At 39.2% G+C, this 12,161-nt stretch overlaps 1 pseudogene; it reads left to right on the forward strand.

Annotated features, from left to right (window-relative positions):
- Nucleotides 1–234: 234 nt before the first annotated feature.
- LOC127217842 (heterogeneous nuclear ribonucleoprotein A3-like) lies at nt 235–1,380 on the forward strand (annotated as a pseudogene).
- Nucleotides 1,381–12,161: the final 10,781 nt, after the last annotated feature.

Genomic DNA, 12,161 nt, shown 5'->3' on the forward strand with positions numbered 1-12,161 from the left:
AAAGGTAAATAGATTTTGGGGGGGCTATAAGAGAGAAAACAGGATTTGGAGAGTATTTGGAATCTGAAAAAGTGTATGGAATAGTGATTTAAAACAGTTAAAGTTTAAAGCCATTGGAGCACGAAATATGATGACAAAACAGAATATAGTTAAAAGATTTAAATTATCTCATTTCAAATTTACTATAAGGTCCCATATTGAACTCGAATTGGAAGAGGCAAGTCTGCTCTCAAAATGGAGGGCCATGATCCAGATGAACCAGAACAGTTGAGGAAGCTGTTTATTGGTGATCTGAGCTTTGAAACCACAGATGATAGCGATAGCTTAAGAGAACATGTTGAGAAATGTGCCACACGTACAGACTGTGTGGTAATGAGAGACCCCCCCCCAATAAAATGTTCCAGGGCCTTTGGTTTTGTGACCTACTCTTGTGTTGAAGAGGTGGATACTGCAATGTGTGCTCGACCACACAAGGTCGATGGGCGTGTGCTGGAACCAAAGAGAGCCATCTCTAGAGAGGATTCTGTAAAGCCTGGTGCCCATTTAACAGTGAAGAGCATTTCTGTTGGTGGTATCAAAGAAGATACAGAAGAATATAATCCGAGAGACTACTTTGAAAATCATGGCAAGATTGAAACCATAAAAGTAATGGAAGACAGGCAGAGTGGAAAAAAAGAGAAGACTTGCTTTTGTAACTTTTGATGATCATGACACCATTGATAAATTTGTTGTTCAGAAATAGAACACTGTTAATGGGCATAAATGTGAAGTGGAAAAGACCCTTTCTAAACAAGAGATCCAGTCTGTTGGATCACAGAGAGGTCATGAAGGTGGATCTGGCAACTTTGTGGGTCATGGGGGAAACTTTGGAGGTGGTGTAGGTAATTTTGGTCATGGTGGAAGAGGAGGCTATGGTGGTGGAGGTGGTGGCAGCAGAGGTAGTTATGGAGGTGGTGATTCTATCCATAGAATGGATTTGGGAGAGACAGTGGCAACTACAGTGGAGTCCTGGTTACAGTAGTAGAGGAAGCTATGGTGGTAGTGGACCAAGATGTGGAAACCAAGGTGGTGGATATGGTGGTGGAGGAGTATATGATGGTTACAATGAATGAGGAAATTTTGGTGGATGTAACTGTGGTGGCAGAAACTATAATGACTTTGGAAATTATAGTGGACAACAGGAATCAAGTTATGGACCCATGAAAGGGGGGCAGTTTTTGTGGAAGAAGCTCAGGCAGTCCCTATGGTGGTGGCTATGGGTCTGGTGGTGGAAATGATGGATATGGTAGCAGAAAGTTTTTTTTAATACAGCAGAAAAGAGCTACAGTTCTTAGCAGGAGAGAGAGCAAGGAGTTGTCAGGAAAGCTGAGGTTACTTTGAGACCGTCATCCTAAATGCATTAGAGGAACTGTAAAAAATCTGCCACAGGAAGAACAAAGATCCATACTCAGAAAAGTTACTGCAGCTTAAACAGGAAACCCTTCTTGTTCAGGACTGTCACAGCCACAGTTTGCAAAATGTGCAGCTATTGATTAATGCAATGTGGTGTCAATTAGATGTACATTCCTGAGGTCTTTCATCTGTTGTAGTGTTGTCTTTTTCTTTTCATTACATCAGATACATTGCCCTGTAAATTGTGGTACTGGTACCAGGAATAAAAAAATTAAGGAACTTTTAACTTTTCAAAAAATTACTATAAGAATACTTTAGTCAATATTTGGCAAATGGAGTTTTAGTTCAGTGGTAGAACACTTCCTTAGAGTATACAAAGCTCTGGGCTTTAAGAAAGATTAGCCATGTAGGTGAATGTAGTAGAAGAGTCAAGAAATAAACCCACATACACAGTTTACTGATTTTCAACAAAACTGCCTTAGAAATTTAGGTAGGGTGAAAATGGTAATTTACAAAAATTAAATTTGAATATAATTACATCATTTCCCCCTTTCTCCTTCCAAACCTTCCCATGTACCTCCCCCTTGTTCTCTCTTAAAATCATGACCTCTAGCCTATTTATATAAAATTGTTGTTAAATAATTAATAGTAACACAGTATGCTAAGTCTATATAATGTTACTTGTATGTATATGATTTCAAGGAAGACCACTTGGTATTTATGGTGGTTTGAAAGAAAATGGCCCCTAAAGGGAGTGGCACTATTGGAGGCGTGCCCTTGTTGGAGTAGGTGTATCTTGTTAGAAGTGTGTCTCTGTAGAGGTACACTTTGAGGTCTCATATGTGCTCAAGATACCTACCATCCAGTGCCTTAGACCACATCCTGTTGCCTGCTCAAGATATAGAACTCTCAGTTACCTCTTCAACATGCTGCCATATCCCACCATGATGATAATGGACTGAACCTCTGAACTATAAGGGGGCCACCACAATTAATTCTTGGTGTCTCTTCACAGCGATAGAAACCCTAATACAGAATTGAATAACCAATTGGTGGGGGAATGGTGTGGCTCTTCCTTGGGGGAAACTGTTTCTCCCACTCTCATGGGCTTTCCCCTTCTGTGTTAGCATGTCCATTGGTATTGTCCTTCTTCAGGTCTTGTTTAGGCAGCCATGCTGAGACTTCATGGGTGTTCCTTCCAGGATAAGTATAGGAGAAAAAATAATTTTGGAACTACTAGATATCTATATGTATAAAGAATCAACATCAATGCATATCTCAAACCGAATATAATGGATCATGTCTCTAACAAAATATCTAAAACTATAAACCCCCAGAAGAAAACATTAAAAGATGTGGCCTTGAACAGTGTATTAATCCCAACATTTAACAAGGCGAGGGAAGAAGATTACCATGAGTTTGAGGCCAGATTGGGCTATGCAATTAGTTACAAGCTAGCCTTGACTGCAATGTAAGAACCTGCCCCTTTGACTTAAACAAAATTAGTAAATATAAAATAAAATTTGAGGGGAGAGAGAGGATATAGGAGTTGTAGGAGGGGAAATAGTAATCAGAATATATTTTATGAAAAACTCTGTTTTAGTACAAGCAAGGAAGGTCAAGATCATAATGCAGAGATCTACTGAGACATCTGAACCAAGCTCATGGAAACTCAAGGGCTCTAGACTTACAACTGTGGAGACTCTAGGGGACCAAATTAGGCCCTCCATAAATGGGATACAGTTGTGAAGCTTGAACTAACTGAGGGGCCCCTGGCAGTAGGACAATGATACAAACCTGGTACATAAGCTAGCTTGTTGGAGCCCACTTCCTATGGTGGGATGCCATGTTCAGTCTTAAGGCATGGGAGAAGAACCTGACCCTGCCCCAACCTATTGTGCCAGATTATGTTGACTTCTCATGGGAGCCCATACCTATGAGGAGGAGTAGACTAGGGGTGGACTGGGGGATGAGGGAGGATGGGAAGAGGGGAAAAGAGGTGGGAGTAAGTGAGGGGGGAGGATGTGAGGGTGTGGGAAGATGTGAGGGGGGGTGGAAGGAAGTGAGGAGGGTAGGAGGAGGAGAAGTGGATGAGAGGAGAGGTAGGAGAATTGTGGTTAGAATGTAAAATGAAAATAAAAAATGGAAAAAAGAAAAATGGATTTTAAATTAAAAAAGAAAATCTGTTAGAATATAATTTTGTAACAATAATTTGCAAATGAAAATAGAGCGACAGAGATGGCTCAGCAGATAGGAATACTTGGTACTCTTCCACACGGCCCCAAGCTTTGTTCCTTGTGCCCTCATCAAGAAGCCAACAACTACCTGCCACTCACTCAAGTTGCACATACCCAGGTACATGTACTCATAATTAGAACAGAGTCAAGCCACTGGCTAGAGGAAAATACCAGAAATGTACTAGAAGCTTGATATGAGACATAGATCAAGGATATGTAAAGAAGCATCTGCAAAGCTGATCCTACATTCAAAACAGCTGGACAAAACAGCCCTACAGACTACAGCCAGGATATCTGAATCTTCTTCGAATCCCCCAAGACAGCGCCCCTTACCAGCAGGAAGTAGTTTGGAAAGAACGACGCCCAAATTCCCAAATATTGTGTATAAATACTTGTTTTCATTTAATTGGACTTTGTTATATAAAATTAAATTAAAAAAAAAAGAAAAAGGAAAAAAAAGCGTCTGCAAGATAGTTCAGCAGGTAAAGCACATGCTGTGCAAGCCTTGTCACCTGAGTTTGAGCTCAATAAAGTCACACAAAGGTCAAAACAGAGAACTGACTCTGCAAAGTTGTCCTCTGACCTCCATACATGTACCGTGATGTGCATATGTCCCCCATCATACACTAGTAAAAAAATTTTTTTCAATTAAAAATATGTATAAAGAAGCCTCACCATTCAGTAAGAAGAAAGCAAACACTCTTCCACCACCAAATGGTCAAAAGCATGAATAGAAGTTTGATGATGAAAGTATGGGAATTACCAGGAAACACATGAAAATTTCTCAGTATCATCTTGTTTGTCACAGAAAGACAAATTAAAACTACACAACATCTACACAACTGCTAGACTGGTTCAAATTAAAAGACTGTCTAATGGAGATGAAGAGACAGCTAGCTCAGCAGTGAAGGATAGTACTGCTCATGCAGATGGTCAATTTCCAGCACCTACACTGGCCCACTCTGAGAGATCTGACAACTTCTGGCCTCAATAAAGCTGTCTTCACATGCACATACCACACACAGATGCAAGCACACATATAAAAGTAAAAATAGAACATTGCTCAGGTTGATGGCTTCTGAGGGAGACATAATTATTTTACTTCAGGGCTGAGATCCCTAAAAGGTTGTTCAGACTCTAAACTCTACACCCATGTACATACAGACAACACTAATTGGACTCAATAGAATATATATATATATTCTATTGAAAATTATATTTATTCGCATTTGGAAGTTTAGATACTGACGCTACCCCAAAATATCACTATGTGATATGATATGATTCTTTTTCTCAGTGCTGGACAGTGGCAAATGTTAGCATCTCCCAGTCAGTCATATTACAGAGCCAGGGAAAAAAACTAATATGCTATAGTGAACTGGGTGGCTAAGCTAGGACATTGAGTAAAGTCTGTCAAATGCATTGTTGGTTCAACTTAACAGTGCCATCATCTGGAAATGTCATGGTAAACTGAGGAGCATCTCTGTAGAATTCTATTATAGAAGATGTAAACTCAATAAGTGACAGAATGATTGATTTTGATGGTGGTTACACTAGTAAATAACTATTAAAACTAATCAAATTGTATCTTGAAGAAATTCAAGCAGTGTGTTGTATGGTTGTAAATTATACAACCATAAATTTAATTTCTTTAGTTTTTTTGCTTTGGTAAACAAACCAGTAAAATCTTTCTATAGTCTATGTCCATAATTAGACACTAAGAAGAATTTATAGACATTTGCAAAAATAAAAGTTTAAGTATCTACTCTCTCTTGGTGAGTATTAATTAAAACACTAAGAGTTGCTGGGCAGTGGTGGTGCACACCTTTGATCCCAGCACTTGGGAGGCAGAGGCAGGCAGATCTGAATGAGTTTGAGTCTAGCCTGATCTACAAAGTAAGTTCCAGGACAGCCAGAATGTTACACAGAGAAACCCTGCCTCAGAAAAACAAAAACAAAAAACCCACTAAGAGTTAGTCTAGCAAGTAATACCTATTGAAATAAAAAGGTATCCTTTAATCCCTTCTCTTTCTATACTGCTAAGATGGTTTCCCATGTGTCTTTCCTACCATAACATAAAACCTCTGAGACTTGGCAGCAAACTAATTGTCTAGCCAACAGAAAGCTAGCAAAATAATAGAGAAGAGACAACACTTCCTGCATATGTGTGTGGTTCCTGTGATGAAGTTGGTCCATTTAGTCCTCCTAGTAACTCTATTAAGTCGTCACAGCATCAGGGACCCCATTTTCCTAGTGAGGATGCTGAAGCCCAGAGTGATTAAGTATCTTGTCCAAGAACATCCAGCTGGTAAGTGTGAAAGGTTGAAAATGAAATATTTTCACCAACAGAGAATTTCTTCCAAGTATGGAACTTTAATAATAAATACAAAAAGTGAGTGATGTGGCAAAGGCAAGTGGGAAAACAGCAATGTTCTTTCCACTGGGGCCTTAAATACAACATGACCTCAATTTTGTGACTGCACATTAAAAGTACTCATGGGTAGAATGTTGATCAATGGATACAAATAAAGATTATGTCTGGTTGGTGAAATTAAATATGATCTCTTTTCCTTCCTCTTGTATTTCTGTGCTTACCAAAAACCACCTATCAAGTATGTGTTATATTACATTTATAAATGAAAAAATGATATTTTAAAACTATATGTGGGTTTTAAACATTTTAAGTAATAGTATGTAAAATAGAGACTTTTCCTCTGTTAAGTCAAAAGTTCACTTCTTACACAGTATATATCACAGTAAAGAGTGGAAAGTGTTGAGTTATCCCTGGCATGTTGCCTATTATATAGAATAATTTCATATATTGTTTGACACTACTCATAATGGCTTGGCAATGGGAATTTTAGCAAAGCTGGCTTTTAAGCAAGTGCTGCAAACAACATTATGACAATCAACTTGTTTTGCCTTGCATTTTCGAAAGGAGATGGATTAATTGAAAATTTATATGCAATAGCATGGGAGTAATTACATGTAGTAAGCCAAATTTACTTATGATAATAGACTTAATTGGAAAATTCTTTAATGTACCATTTTAATAAGGGCATTAAAGAAATTGGGAAATTTGAAGAACATCCAATCATTTCTGAATTATAATTGTAAATGAGTGCAGATGACCTAATCTGCTTACGTAAATGATAATTATTAATTTAGCAATTGCACAAATGAGCTCAAAACATGGACTGCAATAATTGCAATATGAACCAATAACTTCCTTGTCTGCCATTTGTACAAATGATTAAATTATATGAGGAATGTTTTCTCTATATTTTAAGAGCTAATGTAAATTTAAGAACCCAGGGATATTATTAGTGTAATTAAAACTAATAAGTATACACAAATATGGAAAACAAACAGCTGGATTTATAAAGCTTCAAGTCCTAATATCATGCATCTTTCATTGTAGCTATAATGAATAATGAATCACTAAAAAATACCACATCTTGTAGTAAGTTACCATGTACAGTATTGATTTTGTAGCACATTTTGCACTTCAGGCCTGTCCTCAAGAACAATATTTTCTCATTACCTTTCACCACCGATTAAGTTTATGTTTTAAAAATATAGCTCTATATTGCCAGTTAACTGGGGGCATTAAGTGGAAACCCGAGGTGACATTCAAACCGTCATTAAAAGCTCATGATGTTTATTTACAGGGGCGTGATTCACTCTGAATTAGTGCAGAATGATGTTGGGGGAAGGGAATGTGGGAAAATCGCAGCTATTTATGGGTGGTGAGGGGAAATAAAGCACAAAATCCTTTGTCAGATAAGGAGGGATGGAGCCCAGGAAGCTCTGCAAATGAAGCCGCTGCCGAGCAGCTATAATGAAAGCAGTGAGCTTGGGCTCTTTGGTAGGTGAGGCACCCCAGGGAGCTCCCAGCCTGTGACCAGCTGCCCTGCACTGGTCCTTGTCTGTCAACAGGACCTTCAGTGTCCCTTGGAGAGGCAAGGGACCTCCAAGAGGTTGTTCCCTGAGCAGGACTGTGGAGCAAAGCTAGGAACTTGAAGCAGCTACACTAGAGCTTTATCCCTTTGTCTGGCTTTGTGTTCCACCTGCTTTGGATGGGCAAGAAAGAGTGGCAGGTCAAGTCCTTAGTAAATCAGAAACAGCAAGAGCAGCAGTCACTCCCACACCTCACAGCCAAAAGACGGGTATGGGCTGGACTGCAAAGAGGTAAGGAAAAGGATAACGGTGTGGCCTAGAAGACCCATTTGAGTGGCAGGCTCAAGGGCATCATCAACATGGCTGTGGCAGTCACAGCCTCTGTGACTAGCACAGCTGCCCACAGCCCCAATAACTCCATGGCCACCTTATCCTCTCTCGGGGCTTCCATGTGAGGATTTTGGAGATTAATAGAAGTGTCTCACATCCGGGATATATGAGTTGACCTTGTCCAGCATCTCAATTTTCTTATTTGTAATATGGTTACAATATTGGCTGTTTCTTTGGGAGCTACTGAAACAGGCATAGGATGCCTGTGTATTTATCACTCAAGGAAAACTGATAGCCCAATAGAAACTGAAACAAACAGATAACATAATTTTCACTCCAACGCACATGTCAACGTCAGAAAAACAAAATGTGTAGCATGCATGTCAGGTTTACAAAGTATAATATGCACAGGAATCATATGACGATCCTTGGAAATCAAGTTTTTTATTAAGTCTGACACTCTGTCCTTCTAACAGGCTTCCAAGTGATGTTAACACTTCTAGCAGTAAGGATTAAAACAACGAATGTGTGGCAAACACATAGTGACCATCCACATCAAGAGGGAAAGGTGCCAGCATGCTCAAAGACTCCCAGCTCATTACTCTGTTAGCCCCTCCCCTAGTCTCTGCAGTAATCACCGTCTTGCTTTCTTTTATAGTTTTGAACCTATACCTATATCCATAATATAAATGGCATTTGCCTATGTTTAAAATTCAAGGAAATGAAATAATAACATGTACAGTCTTTTGTAATTTGTAAGTCTATCAATCGTTTGTTATATTGATAAAAAAGAAACATGATTTGTTTGTCTTCACTGTTGCATAATACTGACTTTCATTATTCACATTTTTGGATTTTGATATATGTTATTAATAATTTGCTGTTATAACCATTCTGAAATTTCTAATTGACATGTAACAATTATACTTATACAACTCTGTGGGGAACAGTGTGATATTTTGACATATGCATACAATGTGCTATTGATAGAATCAGGTTTATTACAGTATATATCTATTGCTTGAACCACTTGACATTTTCTTTTGTTGGGAAAAAATTTAATCCTATATAATAAACCTTTGCCATCTCTCTACTGTGCCACAGAACATGAAACCTTGAGTTTCCTATCTAACTATATCTTTGTATTAGATTATCAACCCTTTTCTATGCCACCTGCCCCACACCACTACCAGCCTTTGGTGTCCCCAGTTTTCTATTTCTACAATACCAACCTTTTTTGATTTTCCAGTTATGAGTAACAACATGCAGCATTTGTTTTATGAACCTACATCTTGGCCATCCTAACATTACAGCTCTACCACACTGATTGGATTTTCAATGTAGTGCAATTGTATTCCCTAGCTGCTTTTAAAACTTATGACAGAGACCCTGTAAGCATTAAGTGATAGTTTCCAGTTCCCTTCCCAAGCTTCTTATCACTTTTAAACTATTTTATGTCTTTATAAATTTACCTATTGCAGATATTTTACATAAGTATCCCCATAGACTAATTTATGCTCTTTCTGGCTTATATCACTTAAGTACCAGCAGCAGAACAAACGGTGAAATAAAAATGTCATGGAAAATAAAGAGACAGCGAACTGAAGGAACACTATACATCAGTGAGGTTTACTAGAATGTGAAACTTCCCACCCAATAGTAGAATACAGATATTGAAGTTCGCAGGGGGTACTGTCCAGTGAACAGCATGAGTTAGGCAGCAAAAGAAGCCTCAAGTAATTTCTATTACCCTTGTTTGTCTTCCAAACATGGAAAGCAATTCCTATTGCTGAAGACACCATGTACAACAGCCACAGGGTCCAGAGGCCTTTGAGCTGGAACAGACCTGAACTCGTCCTCCCTGAGAAACAGACGTACCATGTAAGCTTGCAAAGGAGGGCAAAAGCCAAGAGTTCTATCAAGCTGTGATGCCTATGAATTACAACAACAGCCAGCATGGTGCAATAATATCTTGGTGATAACCAACAGCTCTGCAATTTGATTTCAGACCCACTCAACAAGAGGGAAATCATACCTGGGACCAGAAACCTAGCCAACTACCCAGGGATGTTGAAGTCACGGCTCTTGGAGGAAAAACTGCAACTGCCACTTTACTAAACCATCAGAATCCCTAACTATATTATCAATATTTATCCTTATACCCACATAAAAGTGTAGCCCTCATCCCTTAGCAAGGAGACTACTTTATGCAACCAATGGAGGCAACTACAAAAAAAGAACAACCAGTCAAAATGCAGAGTTCTAGAACCCAGTCCCAATTGATGCATCTACAATGCAACTCCTACACCAAAGGTACAGGGGGTCATTGAAGATGAGGGAGCAGAAATATTGGGAGAGCCAAAGGAACAGGGAGTTTGCAGCCAGATCTGGCTGTAGGACAGCCTGTAGGATATTTTCTTAATTAGTAATTGATGGGGGAAGGCCCAGCTCATGGTGGGTGGGGCCATCCCTGGGCTGCTAGTGTCCTGGGTTCTATAAGAAAGCAGGCTGAGCAAGCCATGGGGAACAAGCCAGTAAGCAACACTCCTCCATGACTCCAGGATCCTACCCTATTTGACTTCCTTCAGTGAAAATTAATTTGGAAATGAAAGCCAAATAAACCCTTTCCTCTTTAAGTTGCTTTGGGTCATGGTGTTTCATCATAGCAATAGTATCTTTAACGAAGATAGTTTTGTTCGTTTTCTTTGGACAAGGTCTCCTAGATAGCCTTGGCTATCCTGAAATAGGATACATAGACCAGGCTGGCTTGAGTTCACAGAAATCCACCTGCCTCGGCCTCCCAACTGCTGGGATTAAAGGCATGCGCCACTATGCCTGATGTGTAGTTTTTTTTTTTTTTACACTTAAGCCTATATTCTACTTCAAGATCATGTTTGGATTTAGACAGAAATAAAGGTTCCTCTTTTGTCCATGGATATCCAATTGCCTTAACACTATTTCTATTCGTATTTTTTTTTTGAAGTTGGATGAAGTCAAAGTTAAAAAAAAAAAAGGAGTCTCATTTCAAAATCCATGCAATATCCCTTGTATCCTAATTTTGAAACATTCATATGTATGTGGGTGTGTGTGTTTTTATGTGTGATGCTATTATATATGGGACCAAAGACCTAGTCGATGGTAGGCAAGCCCTCTACCACCTAGCCATATCTTCAACCTTAGGATCCCATTTCATTATTTGTGAAATGGAGATGATGCACAGATAACTTTAACCATGAAGTTAAGTGATATAGTATTGTTCCTGGCATGTGGTAAAAGAGAATGCCATCTGTAGTAGTTACTAAAGCCTTGCTATCAACTCTGAAAACTGGCAAGGTCAGTAGAATCTACAGCAGGTAAATCAGGTCTGCAGACATTTTGGATATCTGTTAAGTGAGCCATAAAATGGATCTGTTCTTTGTAATTCACGGCTGTACATACACACACATGCTTAAAGACATCTAACATCCGGTTCCCATAATGAGACATAGAATGTTTACATCTAGTACAAAATCTCCAGAGCTGAAAGGGACATTAAAGATCCTAAGGTATGCATTGTCAAGATGCAAATAATGACAAATGCTACACATAGGCACTGATTAAAACGTACTTTGTACAAGGCAGGGTTTATAAGAAAACAATCAGATATCTTTATGAGCAGGCTGGGTTTGTGTATACTTTCTGGGTTTTTTCCCTCATTTGTTTTCAAGTGTGGATCAATTGTTGCCCTATTAAACTCAAAAAGCAAAGCAACTGAGTGAGGTTAGGGGAGCTTCTCAACACTTGTGTAAATCCCAAGTGGATGCTGAATGCTGCTTGAGGCATTAACAAACCAGCTGAGTGAGGAGAGTATTTGTCGTAATATTCAATTGGACAGTTAGACTACATCAGGGAAAAAGAAAGCCACAATATGACTAAAACTCTGTGCTCAAGTGACTGTGCCAGCTGAGACGCCAGCTCTACACCTGGGTTCCTGATTGTTTCACTGTTCTGAAGAGCTTTTTGGACCCTTCGGCTGCCATCCTTTCCCAGACATGAAGCCTCTCTTCTGTTTTATACTACCACCACCTGCTGTCCTGTTCCTACCACACAGAATCTGTTCTTCCCTTTTCCACCGCCGAATGATCAGACTGTTAGCTCACAACAAGGGCGTCTTTGAAGGGGTTTGAGCAATCAAACAACCTTTGAAGGCGTGACTTTTAAATCACAGACGTTTAAAAATAGATTTGCTTTGTTTTGATGCCTTTAAGGTATCTTTTTTTTTCCCACCGTGGCAAAAGGAAACGCTTGTGTGGGTACACGTTT

Source organism: Phodopus roborovskii, unplaced genomic scaffold (genome assembly GCF_943737965.1).
Source record: "Phodopus roborovskii unplaced genomic scaffold, PHOROB, whole genome shotgun sequence".
Taxonomy (NCBI): Eukaryota; Metazoa; Chordata; class Mammalia; order Rodentia; family Cricetidae; genus Phodopus; species Phodopus roborovskii.